At 36.5% G+C, this 17,078-nt stretch overlaps 1 protein-coding gene and 1 pseudogene across 8 annotated transcripts in view; one reads left to right on the top strand and one right to left on the bottom strand.

The window, feature by feature from the left end:
• FUT8 (fucosyltransferase 8) overlaps positions 1-17,078 on the bottom strand; it is a 319,526-nt gene that overhangs the window by 261,666 nt on the left and 40,782 nt on the right. For 4 of the 8 annotated variants that reach the window (XM_027111522.1, XM_027111521.1, XM_027111527.1 and 1 more), the window contains exon 2: positions 2,958-3,055. The exons of the other annotated variants lie outside the window; for them this stretch is intronic. The gene's annotated coding sequence lies outside the window, so the exon portion shown is untranslated. The remainder of the gene's footprint in view (positions 1-2,957; positions 3,056-17,078) is intronic. 8 annotated transcript variants of the gene reach the window in all.
• Positions 12,806-13,894, top strand: LOC113622875 (UDP-GalNAc:beta-1,3-N-acetylgalactosaminyltransferase 1-like; annotated as a pseudogene).

The following is a 17,078-nucleotide window of genomic DNA, read 5'->3' as shown; positions in this document are numbered from 1 at the left end:
CGTAGAATACCCTAAAGACTCCACCAAAAACAGCTGTTAGAACTGATAAATGAATTCAGCAAAGTAGAAGGATACAAAGACAAAACTCAGTTGCATTTCTATACACAATGAACAATCTGAAAAGGAAATTACAAAAATAATTCTATTTACAGTAGCATAGAAAAGAATAAAATACTTAGGAAATAACCTAACCAAGGAGGTGAGAGATTTATACAATGAAAACTACAAAATATTGCTGAAAGAAATTAAAGAAAACATAAATAAATGGAAACACATCTATGGTCATATACTGAAAGACTTAATATTGCTAAAATGTCAATACTACCCAAAGCAATCTACAGATTCCATGCAATGCTTATATCGAAATCCCAGTGACTTTTGTACAAATAGAGACAAACCTATCCTAAAATTCACATGGAATCTCAAGGGACCCTGAATTGCCAAGACAATCTTGAAAAAGAACAGAAAAACTGGAGGATTCACACTTCCTGATTTCCATATTTTACTACAAAGCTATAGAAAACAAAATAGTGTGGCAATGGCATAAAGACAGAAACAGAGAGCTTAGAAGTAAACTCTCATACATATGGTCAAATGATTTTTGATATGGGTGTTAAGACCATTCAATGAGAAAAAAGAAGCCTTTTGAACAAATGGTGCTGGGAAAACTGGATATCCACATACCTAATATCATATACAAAAATTAACTCAAAATGGATAAGTACCTAAACGTAAGACCTAAAATAATAAAACTCTTAGAAGAAACAAAGGGCAAAAGCATCATGACATTGAATTTAGTAATAATTTCTTGGATGGGGGGGCACCAAAGACACAAATTAAAAAAGTGAAAAACAAGACAAATTTGATTTCATGAAAATTAAGACTTTTGGGCATCATAAGATACTACCCACAGAGTAAAAAGGCAACCCACAGAACAGAAGAAAATATTCACAAGTCATATATCTGATAAGTGATTATTATCCAGAATATGTAAGAACTTCTAAAAATCAACACAACAGCAACAAAAATAACAAAAAACCAGCACAACTCAAAACTGGAAAAAGGACTTGAAAAGACATTTCTCCAAAGGAGATATACAAATTACCAATATGAAATGCCATGAAAAGATGCTCAATGTCATCAATCATTAGGGAAATGCAAATGAAAACTATAGTGTGATACCACCTATTAAGATGGCTACTTTAAAAAATAAAGAAAGAATAAATAGAGAGATAAATAAATAAACAAACAAACAGAAAATAATAAGCATTGGCAAGGATGTGGAGAAGTTGGAACTCCTGTGTATTACTAGTGGAAATGTAAAATGGTACAGCTCCTGTGGAAAACAGTATGGTGGTTTCTCAAAAACTTAAAAACAGAATTATCATATGATGCAACAATTTCACTTCTGAGCACATACACAAAAAGAAATGAAAGCAGGGTATTGAAAAGATCTTTGTATACTCATGTTCATAGCCACATTATTCACAGTAGCTAAAACATGGAAGCAACCCAGCTATCCATCAACTGATGAGTGGATAAAAAAATGTGGTATATACATACAATGAAATATCATTTAACCTTACAAAGGAAGGAAATTCTGCAATATGCTACAAATGGGTGAACCTTGAGCACACTATGCTAAGTGAAATAAGTCAGTCACAAAAAGACAAATACTATATAATTCCACTCATATAAAGTACTTAGAGTAGTCAAAACAATAAAGTATCATGGTGGTTGCCAGGGGTTGGGGGGAGCACAGAATGGAGAGTTACTGTTTAATGGGTACAGAGTTTCAGTTTTACAAGATGAAAAGTTATGGGGATGGATGGTGGTGATGGCTGTACAACAATGTGAATGTATTTAACACCACTGAACTGTACATTTAAAAATGGTTAAGAAGGTACATTTTACATACATTTTATCAAAGGGAAAAAAAAAGAAAAAATAGTATGACTGCAATAATCACCAAAAACTAGAAACTCCCCAATGTCCATCAGATGGTGAATGGATAAACTAACAGCAGTATATCCATACAATAGAACACTACTCAGCAATAAAAAAGAATGAACTACTGGTACACACAACATGGGTGAATCCAAATGCATTATGCTAAGTGAAAGAAGCCAGATTTTAAAAGCTACACACTAAATGATTTCATTTAAATGATATACTGGAAAAAGGAAACAACAAGGACAAAAAACAGATCTGTGATTTCTAGGGATTGAGGTAGAGAGAGAGGTTGACTACAAAAAGGCAACGTGAGTGAATTTCAAAGATTATGGTAAAGAATATATATTTGTCAAAACTCACAGACTGAACAAAAAACAAATAAAAATTTGAGTGTATAAATGAAATACGAACAAGAACAAAACTTTTTTTTTTTTTTTTTGCAGTACACGGGCCTCTCACTGTTGTGGCCTCTCCCATTGCGGAGCACAGGCTCCGGACACGCAGGCTCAGCGGCCATGGCTCACGGGCCTAGCCGCTCCACGGCATGTGGGATCTTCCCGGACCAGGGCACGAACCCGTGTCTCCTGCATCGGCAGGTGGACTCTCGACCACTGCGCCACCAGGGAAGCCCAAGAACGAAACTTTTAAAAGCTACTAAAAATTTCAAAAAATTTTAAGATGAGCTGTTTATTTCAGCATCAAATATGCCACACAACGATGCCAAAAGTACAGTGTACCATATTCAGCCACAACTTGTTTTATCTTGCCCTTACTTTACAGTAAAAAACTATAAAACAGGAAATAAAATATTTTTCCATTTTATACACTACAGATTGTACATAGTAGGTAGCATAGTAGGTACATAATTCAATAGAGTTTAGATTGACTTGGCCCTTCTACTTCACTGGCATATACATATGTAGCTTTAAATACAAAATTATCCATTTCTCAAAATATTAACATATAATTGGAAGAGAGAAGTACTGTCCACAAAATCTACTAACCTGAATTTGATCAGCTAATCAATGAAGGCAATAGAGCCCTTTATTGTGAATGGAAACATCATCAGGGTCATGGGTGCTCTCTTAGCAAAAGCAGCAACCTAGAACAAATAAACAAACAAACAAGCATTGGCACCGCCCACTGCCCAAACCTCACCCCTGCTTAGGCCCCACCCTCCACAGCCAAGGCCTTTTCCAACTTTTTAATTTCTCCTCCTCTTTTTTACTACTGTGGTTCTGTTTTACCTTCCGATTGTTGTTTCATCTACATTTTTATTTTTATTTTTTTTCTAACATATCTGTTAGTTCCCTAGTCTAACTTTATTGTTTACATTGTTATTGTTCTCCCTTTTTTTTTTTTTTTTTTGCCACCCCACTCGGCTTGCAGGATCTTGGTTCACGAGATGGGGATCAGGCCGAAACTCCTGCAGTGGGAGTTCAGAGTCCAAACCACTGGACTAACAGAGAACCTCAGACCCCAGGGAATATTCATCAGAATGAGGTCTCCCAGAGGTCCTCATCTCAGCACCAAGACCCAGCTCTACCCAACAGCCTAGAAACTCCAGTGTTGCAAGCCTCAAGCCAAACAACCAATAAGACAGGAACACAATCCCACTCATTAAAAAAAAGGAAAAAAAAAAAGAGACAGCAAAATAATATGTCACAGATGAAGGAGCAAGGTAAAAACCTACAAGACCAAATAAATGAAGAGGAAATAGGCAGTCTACCTGAATAATAATTCAGAGTAATGATAGTAAAGATGATCCAGAATCTCAGAAAAAGAATGGAGGCACAGATTGAGAAAATACAAGAAATGTTTAAAAGAGATCTAGAAGAACTAAAGAAAAACAAACAGAGATGAACAACACAATAACTGAAATGAAGGGATTAATAACAGAATTACTGAGGCAGAACAACAAATAAGTGAGCTGGAAGACAAAATGGTAGAAATAACTGCCGAGGAGCAGAATAAAAAAAAAAAAGGATGAAAAGAATTGAAGACAACCTCGGAGACCTCTGGGACAACTCTAAACACACCAACATTCGAATTATAGGGGTCCTAGAATAAGAAGGGAAAAAGAAAGGGTCTGAGAAAATATTTGAAGAGATTATAGTGGAAAACTTCCCTAACATGGGAAAGGAAATAGTCACCCAAGTCCAGGAAGCACAGAGAGCCCCATACAGGATACACCCTAGAAGAAACACACCAAGACACATATTAATCAAACTAACAAAAATTAAATTCAAAGAAAAAATATTAAAAGCAGCGAAGAAAAAATAAAAAACAACATACAGAGGAATCCCCATAAGGTTACGAGCTGATTTTTCAGCAGAAACTCTGCAGGCTAGGAGGGAGTGGGAGAATATACTTAAAGTGATGAAGAGAAAAACCTACAACCAAGATTACTCTACCCAGCAAGGATGTCATTCAGATTCCACTGAGAAACCAAAAGTATTTCAAAAAAGCAAAAGTTAAGAGAATTCAGCACCACCAAACCAGCTCTACAACAAATGCTAAAGGAACTTCTCTAAGTGGGAAACACAAGAGAAGAAAAGGACCTATAAAAATAAACCCAAAACAACTGAGAAATTGTAATAGGAACATACATATGGATAATTACCTTAAATGTGAATGGATTAAATGTGCCAACCAAAAGACACAGACTGGCTGAATGGATACAAAAACAAGACCTGTATATATGCTGTCTACAAGAGACCCACTTCAGACGTAGGGACACATACAGAGTGAAAGTGAAGGGATGGAAAAAGATATTCCACGCAAATGGAAAGCAAAAGAAAACTGGAGTAGCAATACTCATATCAGATAAAATAGACTTTAAAATAATGTTACAAGAGACAAGGAAGGACACTACATAATGATCAAGGGATCAATCCAAGAGGAATATATAACAATTATAAATATATATGCACCCAACATAGGAGTACCTCAATACATAAGGCAAATGCTAACAGCTATAAAAGAGGAAATCGACAGTAACAGTGGGGGACTTTTAATACTTCATTTAAACCAATGGACAGATCAGCCAGAAAAAAAATTAATAAAGAAATGCAAGCTTTAAATGACACAACAGACCAGATAGATTTAATTGATGTTTATAGGACATTGCATCCGAAAACAGCAGACTACACTTTCTTCTCAAGTGCACACAGAACATTCTCCAGTATAGACCACATCTTCGGTCACAAATCAAGCCTTGATAAAGTTAAGAAAACTGAAATCATATCAAGCATCTTTTCTGACCAAAGTGTGAGACTGGAAATTATTTGCAGGAAAAGAACATGAAAAACACAAACACGTGGAGGCTAAACAATATGCTACTAAATGACCAAGAGATCACTGAAGAAATTAGAGAGGAAATCAAAAAATACGTAGAGACAAATGACAATGAAAACACGATGATCCAAAACCTATCTGATGCAGCAAAAGCAGTTCTAAGAGGGAAGTTTAGAGCATTCAATCTCACCTCAAGAAACAAGAAAAACCTCAAATAAACAATCTAACCCTACACCTAAAGCAAGTAGAGAAAGAAGCACAAAGAAAACCCAAAGTCAGTAGAAGGAAAGAAATCATAAATATCAAAGCAGAAATAAATGAAATAGAAACGAAGAAAACAATAGCAAAGATCAATAAAACTAAAAGCTAATTCTTTGAGAAGATAAACAAAACTGATAAACCCTTAGCCAGACTCATCAAGAAAATAAGCGAGAGGATACAAATCAATAAAATTAGAAATGCAAAAGGAGAAATCACGTGTGACACCGCAGAAATACAAAGGATTATAAGAGACTACTACAAACAACTATATGCCAATAAAATGGACAACCACAAAGAAATGGACAAATTCTTGGAAAGGTACAGTTTTCCAAGACTGAACCAGGAAGAATTAGAAAATATAAACAGACCTATCACAAGTAATTGAAGAAATTGAAACTGTAATTAAAAGTCTTCCCACAAACAAAAGTCCAGGACCAAATGGCTTCACAGGCAAATTCTACCAAACATTTAGAGAAGAGCTAACACCTATGCTTCATCAAACTCTTCCAAAAAAGTGCAGAGGGAGGAACACTCCAAAATTCGTTCTACAAAGCCACCATCACCCTGATACCAAAACCAGAAAAAGATATCACAAAAAAATTATAGACCAATATCACTGATGCAAAAATCCTCAACAAAATACTAGCAAATACAATCCAACAACATATTAAAAGGATCATACACCATGATCAAGTGTGATTTATCTCAGGAATGCAAGCGTTCTTCAACATATGCAAATCACAATGTGAAATACCACATTAACAAATTAAGGAATAAAAACAATATGATCATCTCAATCGATGTAGAAAAAGCTTTTGACAAAATTCAACACCCATTTATGATAAAAACTCTCTAGAAAATGGGCATAGAGGGAACCTATCTCAACATAATACAGGCCATATATGACAAACTCACAGCCAACATCGCTCTCAATGGTGAAAAACTGAAAGCATTTCCTCTAAGATCAGGAACAAGACAAGGATGTCCACTCTCGCCACTCTTACTCAACATAATTTTGGAAGTCCTAGCCACGGCAATCAGAAGAAAAAGGAATACAAATTGGAAAAGAAGAAGTAAAACTGTCACTGTTCGCAGATAACATGATACTGTACATAGAACATCCTAAAGATGCCACCAGAAAACTACTAGAACTAATCAATGAATTTGGTAAGCTGCAGGATACAAAATTACTGCACAGAAATCTCTGGCATTCCTATACACTAACAATGAAAAATCAAGAAAGAGAAATTAAGGAAACAATCCCATTTACCGTCACAACAAAAAGAATAAAATACCTAGGAATAAACCTACCTAAGGAGGTGAAAGACTTGTACTCAGAATAAAACACTGATGAAAGAAATCAAAGATGACATAAACAGATGGAGAAATATACCATGTTCTTGGATTGGAAGAATCAATATTGTGAAAATGATACTACCCAAAGCAATCTACAGGTTCAATGCAATCCCTATCAAACTACTAATGGCATTCTTCACAAAACTAGAACAAAAAATTTTACAATTCATATGGAAACACAAAAGACCCCAAATAGTCAAAGCATTCTTGAGAAAGAAAAACGGAGCTGGAGGAATCAGATTCCCTGACTTCAGACTATACTACAAAGCTACAGTCATCAAGAGAGTATGGCACAAAAACAGAAATATAGATCAATGGTACAGGATAGAAAGCCCAGAGATAAACCCACGCACATATGGTCACCTAATTTACGACAAAGGAGGCAAGAACATACAATAGAGAAAAAACTGTCTCTTCAGTAAGTGGTGCTGGGAAAACTAGACAGCTACATGTAAAAGAATGAAATTAGAACACTCCCTAACATCACACACAAAAATAAACTCAAAATGGATTAAAGACCTAAATGTAAGACCAGACACTATAAAACTTAGAGGAAAACATAAGAAAAACACTCTTTGACCTAAACCACAGCAAGATCTTTTTTGACCCACCTCCTAGAGTAATGGAAATAAAAACAAAATTAAACAAATGGGACCTAATGAAACTTAAAAGCTTTTGCACAGCAAAGGATATCATAAACAAGACAAAAAGACAACCCTCAGAATGGGAGAAAATGTTTGCAAACGAAGCAATGGACAAAGGATTAATCTCCAAAATATACAAACAGCTCATGGAGCTCAATATCAAAAAAAACAAGCAATTCAATTTAAAAATGGGTGGAAAACCTAAATAGACATTTCACCAAAGACATACAGATGGCCAAGAGGAACATGAAAAGATGCCCAACATCACAAATTATTACAGAAATGTAAATCAAAACTACAATGAGGTATCACCTCACACCTGTCAGAATGGCCATTATCAAAATATCTAGAAACAATAAATGCTGGAAAGGGTGTGGTGAAAAGGGAACCTTCCTGCACTGTTGGTGGGAATGTAAATTGATACAACCACTATGGAGAACAGCAGGGAGGTTCCTTAAAAAACTAAAAATAGAACTACCATATAACCCAGCAAACCCATTACTGGGCATATACCCTGAGAAAACCATAATTCAAAAAGAGACATGTACCACAATGTTCACTGCAGCCCTATTTACAATAGCCAGGACATGGAAGCAACCTAAGTGTCCACTGACAGATGAATGGATAAAGATGTGGCACATATATACAATGGAATATTACTCAGCCATAAAAAGAAACAAAATTGAGTTATCTGTAGTGAGGTGGATGGACCTAGAGTCTGTCATACAGAGTGAAGTAAGTCAGAAAGAGAAAAACAAATACCATATGCTACCACATATATATGGAATCTAAAAAAAAAAAAAATGGTACTGATGAACCTAGTGGCAGGGCAGGAATAACGATGTAGACATAGAGAATGGACTTGAGGACATGGGGGGAAGGGGAAGCTGGGGTGAAGTGAGAGTAGCATCGACATATATACACTACCGAATGTAAAAGTTAGTTAGTGGGAAGCAGCAGCATAGCACAGGGAGATCAGCTTGGTCCTTTGCGATGACCTAGAGAGGTGGGATTGGGGGAGGCTCAAGAGGGAGGGGATATGGGGATATATGTATGCATATGGCTGATTCACTTTGTTGTACAATAGAAACTAACACAGTATTGTGAAACAATTAAACTCCAATAAAGATCTATTAAAAAAATTGTTATTCTGAGAGACAGAACAGCCTATAAAAACATTTAATAAATAATTGCAAACCAAAAATAAGCACATTTGTATATTGCCTTATTATTTACATTATCTGATAGCTCTCATTGAAAAGGACAAACCACTGCAAAGTCAACTACTCCCAGGGCCCATAAACAGACAATTCCTAAATAGCCATTAACTATAAAATCAGTTAAGGCTCATTGCGATTCCTTCCTAAAATTTCATCCAAAAGTATTTACCAACCTCCCACAATAATCCAGTATTATGGGATTTATGCTTCTAGCCATTATGGAGTAACTGGTACCGGATTTCTCTTCAAACAGTAAACAACTGCAAAACTAGACAAAATATAGGACGCAACAGTCTCCAGACAATGGAAAACAATTAGTGTAGAACTGCATTCTCTGAGAGAAGGAAACAAGCTAGATAAGCCTACATGCACCTTGACTTTCTGCTAAGAGACATGTTATAGACACTACTGCAGGCAGGGAGATTCAAAGCAAAGCACAGCAGTGTCACTAACGTGAAAAGACAAAGATCAGAGTTCAGAAAGTATAGGTGGCAGGAATTACTGGAATAATGTACCAGAGAGGAGGGAGTAATGCAGAAAAAAGCTCCACACATCTTCTCTTGAGTCTTTGACTTAATACTAATTTGCACATATTTGGGGGAAATTCCATAATGCAAGAGGAAAAAAAAATCTGCTGAGGAGCTTAAAAAATGAACAATTCAAGGTTCATACAGAGGTAGGGACATTTGAGTTGCAGCTAACCAGAGGAGAGAGACCTTGTATTGTACTCTGGACAATAAGTAGAGACCTCAGCAGGGCTAAATTAGTCCCAAAATAAAGATTAATCTATAACGATACCAGCAGAGCTTAAAAACGAACCCTGAAGGAACAACCTGATCTTCAACTTAACGTCTGTAACCAGATGGTTAGCTAAATGGAAAACCTCATAATTCACAGGGCATCAGGTAAAGTATTCATAAAGGTTCTGCCTCAGGAATACAGCAAAATTACATTAAATGGTCCGAGTAAGGAATACCTTAAAGGACTAAATACTTCCCAAGTAACTTAAATACATTCCAGAAAAAACTTCAAGAATATTTACAGGAATACAAAAATATACAGTACCCAACAAGGTAAAATTTACAATGTCTTCTTTTCCATGCCTGACAAGCATTAACTAATTTGCCAAGCAGGTTTTGGCGGAGGGGAGGGGCGGGGAGTCAAGAAAGTAGAGCCAAATGAGGAGAAATATCAATCAAAACCAACCCAGAAATGACAGTAGAACTAGGAAACTAGGATTTAAAGTTATTATAAATGTGTTCCATATGCTCTAGAAGCTAGAGAAAAGATTGAGTGTAATTTAAGTTAAAACATAGAAAAAGGACCCAAATTGAACATCTAGAAATGAAAACTAGAATGTTAGAGATGCTCTCTACCTGACACTCAGTGAATTATATTTTCCACTCTGTCTGATGGATTCAGGCTCTATTCCTGACATTGTGTGAGCTCTTTATTGTTTCCTCAATTCCTTTTGGGTGGTTCTTCCTTGACCTCAAGCAGTTTCCTCACAGGTCTGTACTGATCAGTACTCAACTGAATTCTTGGAAGGGACTTCTGCAGATGTGCAAAATTCTCTTGCAGCTCTCTCCTCTCTGGTACTCTGCTCTCTGAACTCTAGCTGCCTTGGCTCCTTAGGCTCCCAGCACCATCTCCTCATTTCAGGGAGATCTCTAGGCTCCTCTGGGGTTCTACTGCCCTAGCCCATACCCAGAAACACTCTCCAGGCAGAGCAAGCATAGGTCTCATCTAATCTGTTTCCTGTCTCTCAGGGATCGATGTCTTTTGTTGCCTGATGGCAAATGCCTTAAGAACTGTTGTTTCATGTTTTTTGTCTAGTTAGCTGTTTCAAGTAAAAGGATACCAATCCGTTAGTCCAACTTGGCTGGAAGCACTATCTTAAATATTTTAAAGGGAGACTATGAGTTAAACCAACTTTGTAATAGCACTGAAAGCTAAAATTTTCCAAAAATTAGATGTATTCGGTTAACAACACTCACATGTTAATAAGTTATCCTGAACCATATAATAAATGCATACTATGTGGTAGAAAAGAACAGTAACCATGAAAGTGAAATAGGCAATACCAGCTGAGTGTAAAGAATAAATGGCATTCAGTAATCAGAAATAAAGAGTCAACACAAGGAAAAACTAATTTCGGGAAAGATTTCTCTGAAAGAAATGTACATGGGAATATATAACCAAGGATGCAGCATATGATTTCACATATGCTCAAATCAAATGTATGGAGAAAATTATTCATTTAAGAGGAAATGCTGGGGCTTCCCTGGTGGCACAGTGGTTGAGAGTCCGCCTGCCGATGCAGGGGACACGGGTTCGTGCCCCAGTCTGGGAAGATCCCACATGCCGCAGAGCAGCTGGGCCCGTGAGCCATGGCCGCTGAGCCTGCGCATCCGGAGCCTGTGCTCCGCAACGGAAGAGGCCACAACAGTGAGAGGCCCACGTACCGCAAAAAAAATAAGAAGAAGAAGAGGAAATGCTATATGTGCTTATCAGTGGCATTGGAATTCAGGTCAAATGTTACAAGATCTGCTGTAGACTAATCAAAGGTGAAGATACTAAAGGAAGAGAAGCAAAACAAATAAGTCTTCAGGAGAAATACAGAAGAACCAAATGAACATCTTACTCTCCCCATGACAGGTAAAGGAAAATAGAAAGAAAGAAAAATCCTTTAGAAGATGTTTAAAGAAAGAACTGTAAAAAAAAAAAAAAAACGTTAGGAATTACAGGTTTTATTTTCAATCTCTGCTGTTGAACAGAGTCAGTCATTTTTATCCATATAGGAAGGAAACAGACTGAGCTAAACTGAACATACTCTGAGTAGGAAAAGAAAAAACAGCACATGGCCCGTTGATTCTTATCGTCAAAGAAACACAACTGTCCTGTTCTAAAAAAGGAAACTACACACACAAAAAAATCATCACATATGAAATGAACAAAAAAGTAAATTTGTGGGAAAATCATGTTTAACAGATGACAAAAGAAAATGTCAGGGATGAAACTGGTCACTTTTAAGAAAAAGAGAAGAGAGGTTCTGCATGTTTATATAAAAAGCTATTTACCCATAGGTAGTGAAGCTGTGAACACATGTAAATTAAAAATCTAAGTATAACTCAGGCAATGCAGAGCCTTATAACACTGATGATCCCAAGACCATTCTAGGCTGGACTTCAAACAAGGAGGTAATGCTGTATAGATGAGACTACCAGACTGAAGTGGGTAAGGGTAGGAGTAGGGACAGCCTACAGGAGGCTGTTTGCTAGGAATAATTTTACTACTAGAAATTTGTCAACCTCTCTATAGTATGGCTTATAGTATGGCTTAGATTTGAAAAGCAGTAAGATAGGACCTCGACGTCTTTTAGCTATGGATCAACATTAAGAGAGAAAACACACAGAGGTAGAAATAAGCCCCAAAGGAGAAGAAAATACTGACTATGTTGTACCACTCTTTCCCTCTCCTTTCCCTGCAGCATTAATTAATACGCTAATGAATCTGTTATAACAAGGGAAGTTGCTCCTTTTAGCATACTTTGTAAATGGGCAAATAGACATCACTGAAGTAGGTGATATTAAGAAAATATGGGCCCAGGGGCCAGGGCCTCTGTCACGATCAGCTGCCCCACCAGAGGTAAGGAAGATTTGAGTTTGCAGTCTTCAACTGGGAACAGCTTTGGGTTTTAGCTTTCTCCAGGCCACTTAGAGTAGTTCACGGCAAATCTTTTATTAATTAAAGCATGGAATACGAAAACAGAAAACTTCAGCTAGTGCTTTAGTCTCATAAGAAATTCTACAGGCATGTGTCTTATAAGCAGTATATGGCAGAATTTTAAACCAATCTGAGAGTCTCTGTTTTTCGGTAGAAATTTCAAGCATTATTTTTGACTACTACTTACTACTGAATGTTCAGTTGGTGAAACTGAAGGTCTTTCACTCAGAAGGAATAAATCAAGAAGAAGGTCATGGATGGCTGAGATTAAATGGAGCCCCCAAAAGGTTGTACAGTGTTTAGCAGCTGGAACCTGAGGCTCGCGTGCTCCTGAGGGGCTGTGAATGGATGGCCCCGGCCCTCCTGAGCACCCCACCCTTCCGAGTAGGATGTCACTGCGATCCCCCAAATGGAGCCTCCTGCTGCTGTCATTCCTGAGTTTCCTGGTGATGTGGTACGTCAGTCTGCCCCCACTACAATGTGACAGAACGCGTGAACTGGATGTACTTCTACGAGTATGAGCCCTTTTACAAAAAGACTTCCACTTCACACTTCAAGAGCATTAGAACTGCTCTCATCAAAACCCATTTCTTGTTATCCTGGTGACCTCACAACCCTCAGATGTGAAAGCCAGACAGGCCATTAGAGTTACTTGGGGTGAAAAGAAGTCTTGGTGGGGATATGAGGGTCTTACATTTTTCTTACTAGGCCAACAGGCTGAAAGGGAAGACAAATTGTTAGCATTATCCTTAGAGGATGAACACCTCCTTTATGGTGACATAATATGACACGATTTTTTATAGACACGTACAATAACCTGACCTTGAAAACGATTATGGCATTTGGGTGGGTAACTGAGTTTTGCCCCAACGCCAGGTACATCATGAAGACAGACACTGATGTCTTCATCAATACTGGCAATTTAGTGAAGTATCTTTTAAATTTAAACCACTCAGAGAAGTTTTTCACAGGTTATCCTCTACTTGATAATTATTCCTATAGAGGATTTTACCCAAAAAACCCGTATTTCATACCAGGAGTATCCCTTCAAGGTGTTTCCTCCCTATTGCAGTGGGTTGGGTTAATAAGTATCATGTCCAGAGATTTGGTGCCAAGAATCTATGAAATGATGAGTCACGTAAAACCCGTCAAGTTTGAAGATGTTTATGTTGGGATCTGTTTGAATTTATTAAAGGTGTACACTCATATTCCAGAAGACACCAACCTTTTCTTTTTATATAGGATTCATCTGGACGTCTGTCATCTCAGATGTGTGACTGCAGCCCATGGCTTTTCTTTTAAGGAAATTATCACATTTTGGCAGGTTATGCTAAGGAACACCACATGCCATTATTAATTTGACATTCTACCCAAAGCCTAGAGAAGGGAGGGATACTTTCTGGAAAATGTTAAAGTTAGGATTGTGAAATCTCCAATGGAAAACTCGTGGGAAGGTCCCTGTGTGGCTTACACGGAACTGAAACTCATGGAAGAGCCCATAGACTGGAGACTGGAGGGTTGCACTTGACCTGTGATTTATTTTGACAACAGTCAAGTCAGCCCTTTTAAAGATGATATTCAGAGGAATTAATAAACATCTTATGAAGGAATGGGAGGCTTCTGTTAATAAAACTAATAGGATCAAACAATTTGAAGATGTCATTCCATAGACTAGAACTTCTTAAAAGGGTTTCATTGAATTATAAGCTCATTTGTCCATAACAACAAAGCAGTGTGGAGTATTTTTCATTGAACAATCTAGTCAGTTCAAGGTTTTGTGTATATCTTACATGAATTACCAGTTTTTTTAATATATAGTTCTGTGGAAAACAACTGAAGCTATACCAAACAAAATTTCATCTGTTTTTGGTCATTCACAAGATACTTCAAGATGTTGCAATATTTCAGAGTTAATATCAATTATTATTTAATATTACTTAGAGTTTTACACTTCCTGGGTGTTTGAATGTTACGGTTGTTTCAATACTATATAAACAGAATAGTGAAAATCACTCTTTATATTTACATTTTTTCCAATTACTTCTCTGATGAGTTTATTATGAATAGCTCCATTAATGTGAAGTCATTGGTCATTATCGCATATCAGTAATCTCTTGGACTTTGGTAAGTATTTTGTCGTGGTAAAATAGAGAAGAATGAAAGCAAGAAGATCTGACTTATTGTCTTATTTTTAAAACTATAATCCCCATTGTATTTAGGTGTCACTTCATTGGTCTCATTTTTCCACCTGGAAATTAGGAATGATATAGAATGCCAGGCAGCATATTTCCTTTTGGAAAGGACTCTGAAGCCAAAAAGAAAAGAGAGAATGTGATGGCCAGAAAGAATATTATGAAAGGAGTGTCATATTTCAGTGCTTGAGTTGGAAAGAGAAGACTAAAGATTCAAGTGTCGTCGTTAATTGCTCCATGTTTTTTCTCATTAACAATCAGTTTGAGAATAAAAAGGAAAAGAGAAAAAAAACCTGATAACCAATATGAATTTGAAAAATAAACAAAAAACTGAAAAGCCTGTTTTGTCCACTTTTTCAATAAAAATGAATTCATTATTCTAAAACTGTTAAACTCATATTTATTGGTAAGCAAATGTTTACTATAATGATCCTGAAACGTAACATTACTTTGAAGCAAAATAAAAAACCAAGTTAGGAACTAGAAGTCCTCACTACTCCCTCTCCTATTCTGAAGTTGTCTACCTTGACAACATAAACTAGTAGTGCATCAACTTTACTCTATCGATCTTCTTAACAGTTAATAGGGCCCAGTTAAATTTTTATTCATATTTTGGCCTAGGTAAATTTGTAAGTCCTGTTTGACATTATAATGTCAATTCCCTTTTTTTCTTCCTCTTCCTCCAGCCAGCCCTATATGCCAAAAATCATTGAAACAGAAATTTAAGTGACTTCTGTCATCCTTAGTCCATAAATTTGTTCAGATAAGCTTTGTAGAATCACCTAAAATAAAAATAAGATTTCTGAAAAATTAGAAAAGAAAATTATATCCGTATCTATTACAGTCAATATCCTTTTATAGTTATAAGCCTTTCAGTTAGTCTGAAATCAGAAGGCAAAGTATTACAATTTCCATCATTTATAACACCATCACTCCTTTTAAATTCCCATGGGAAATAACTTAACTTTCTAAATCTTTTTCAACTTGATTTACATTATACTTGGCTATTTTCCCCACCCCGTCCCCCACAAGACTGTGCACACCATGAGAGCCAAGACTATGTCTATTCATCTTTATATCTTTTAGTGGTTTCTAGCACACTGCTTTGACACACATTAGTATTTAACATTTTCTGCTCACCAATATCCCTTCTACCCATCTCACAAGGATACTGCAAGGATCACAGAGTATATTTGTGAGAGTACTTCACAAAATAAAAGTGTTTTGCAGATATCAGATGAATTTAATTTCATTATCGATGATTATTCTAAATCCTACCTGGCAAGTAGTGGAATGTTCTAGGGAATGAGAACAGAACAAATGGCATTCGACGAGCAAGTCTGATGGTGGCTCCACAACCTCCTTTACTCTGTCCTCCATTCTATAGGTTCTAGAGTCCACTTAGTCAAGGCAGAAGCTCTCATCACTCTGACATCATCCAATCACTACAGCCCAAAAATCTTCTGGCATTTTATGGTTTCCAGCGCCAGGTCCTGTTCTAGCTCCCCAACTATAGTTCATAACAATTGGCCTACTTACTATAATCTTCTAGCTAGCCCTTCCCTTACTGGATTAGATATAGAGGTAAAAATCAATAAGCCAGTCTTATGACCTAACGTTACCTCTGGGATATTGAGTAAATGACTTGTGTTTCGGTGCCATTTTTTAAATGCCAGTATAAACATGTAACATTGCCACAGCTGCACTCTAAGTAGGATATGAAGATCCCAGTATCTGGATAATCGTGACTTTTAAGAACACATTCTGGCACTGAAGAAAGAATCCTGAAACAGAAATGAAGAGGTTTAGGTTCTAGTCCCAGCTCTTCATATTAATTTACTACGTGATTTTGGATATAACATATCACTTTCCTAGACTTCTAGTTATTCTTCTATTAATGAAAGAATTGGAATAAATTGTCAAGGTCTCTTCCAGGTCTAAAATTCTGGGACTGAAAGCCTGAACTACACCTTCTAGGTGCTGTTAAAATTCTTCAGCTTATATTTCAATTCAGAACTCAACTGTTAACTACTAAACATCCCTCTTCCCCAACAACATTCTAAATAATTCATCTACACAAGATATGATTTGAGTAACCAGTTCTAGAAGCAAATTTTTCTTTAATCTTTTGCTAAAAAAAATTTCTCTCCAGTACAAAAACTTCTTTTTGTTTCATTATTATAAAACAAAGATATTTTCCTACAACTCTTTACCATCAAATATATGATTACACCTCCCAGAGTTACTGGAAACTGACAAAAACAGCTTATATTCACCAAGTTCAGCAATAAACTCACATAAAATTCACTCTACAAAACCAACCCAGGATACGTTCAGCACCACTACATTAAAAGTTTTTTTTTTAATTTTAGCATAGTTTTACATTACAGAAAAGTTGCAATGATAATACAGTGTTTCCACATACCATA

The sequence above is a fragment of the Aethalodelphis obliquidens genome, unplaced genomic scaffold, assembly GCF_003676395.1.
Source record: "Aethalodelphis obliquidens isolate GAN/ISIS:26980383/991018 unplaced genomic scaffold, ASM367639v1 scaffold10, whole genome shotgun sequence".
Lineage (NCBI taxonomy): Eukaryota > Metazoa > Chordata > Mammalia > Artiodactyla > Delphinidae > Aethalodelphis > Aethalodelphis obliquidens.
The sequence above is the reverse complement of the archived record's forward strand: the minus strand, read 5'-3'. Positions and strand labels throughout refer to the sequence as shown.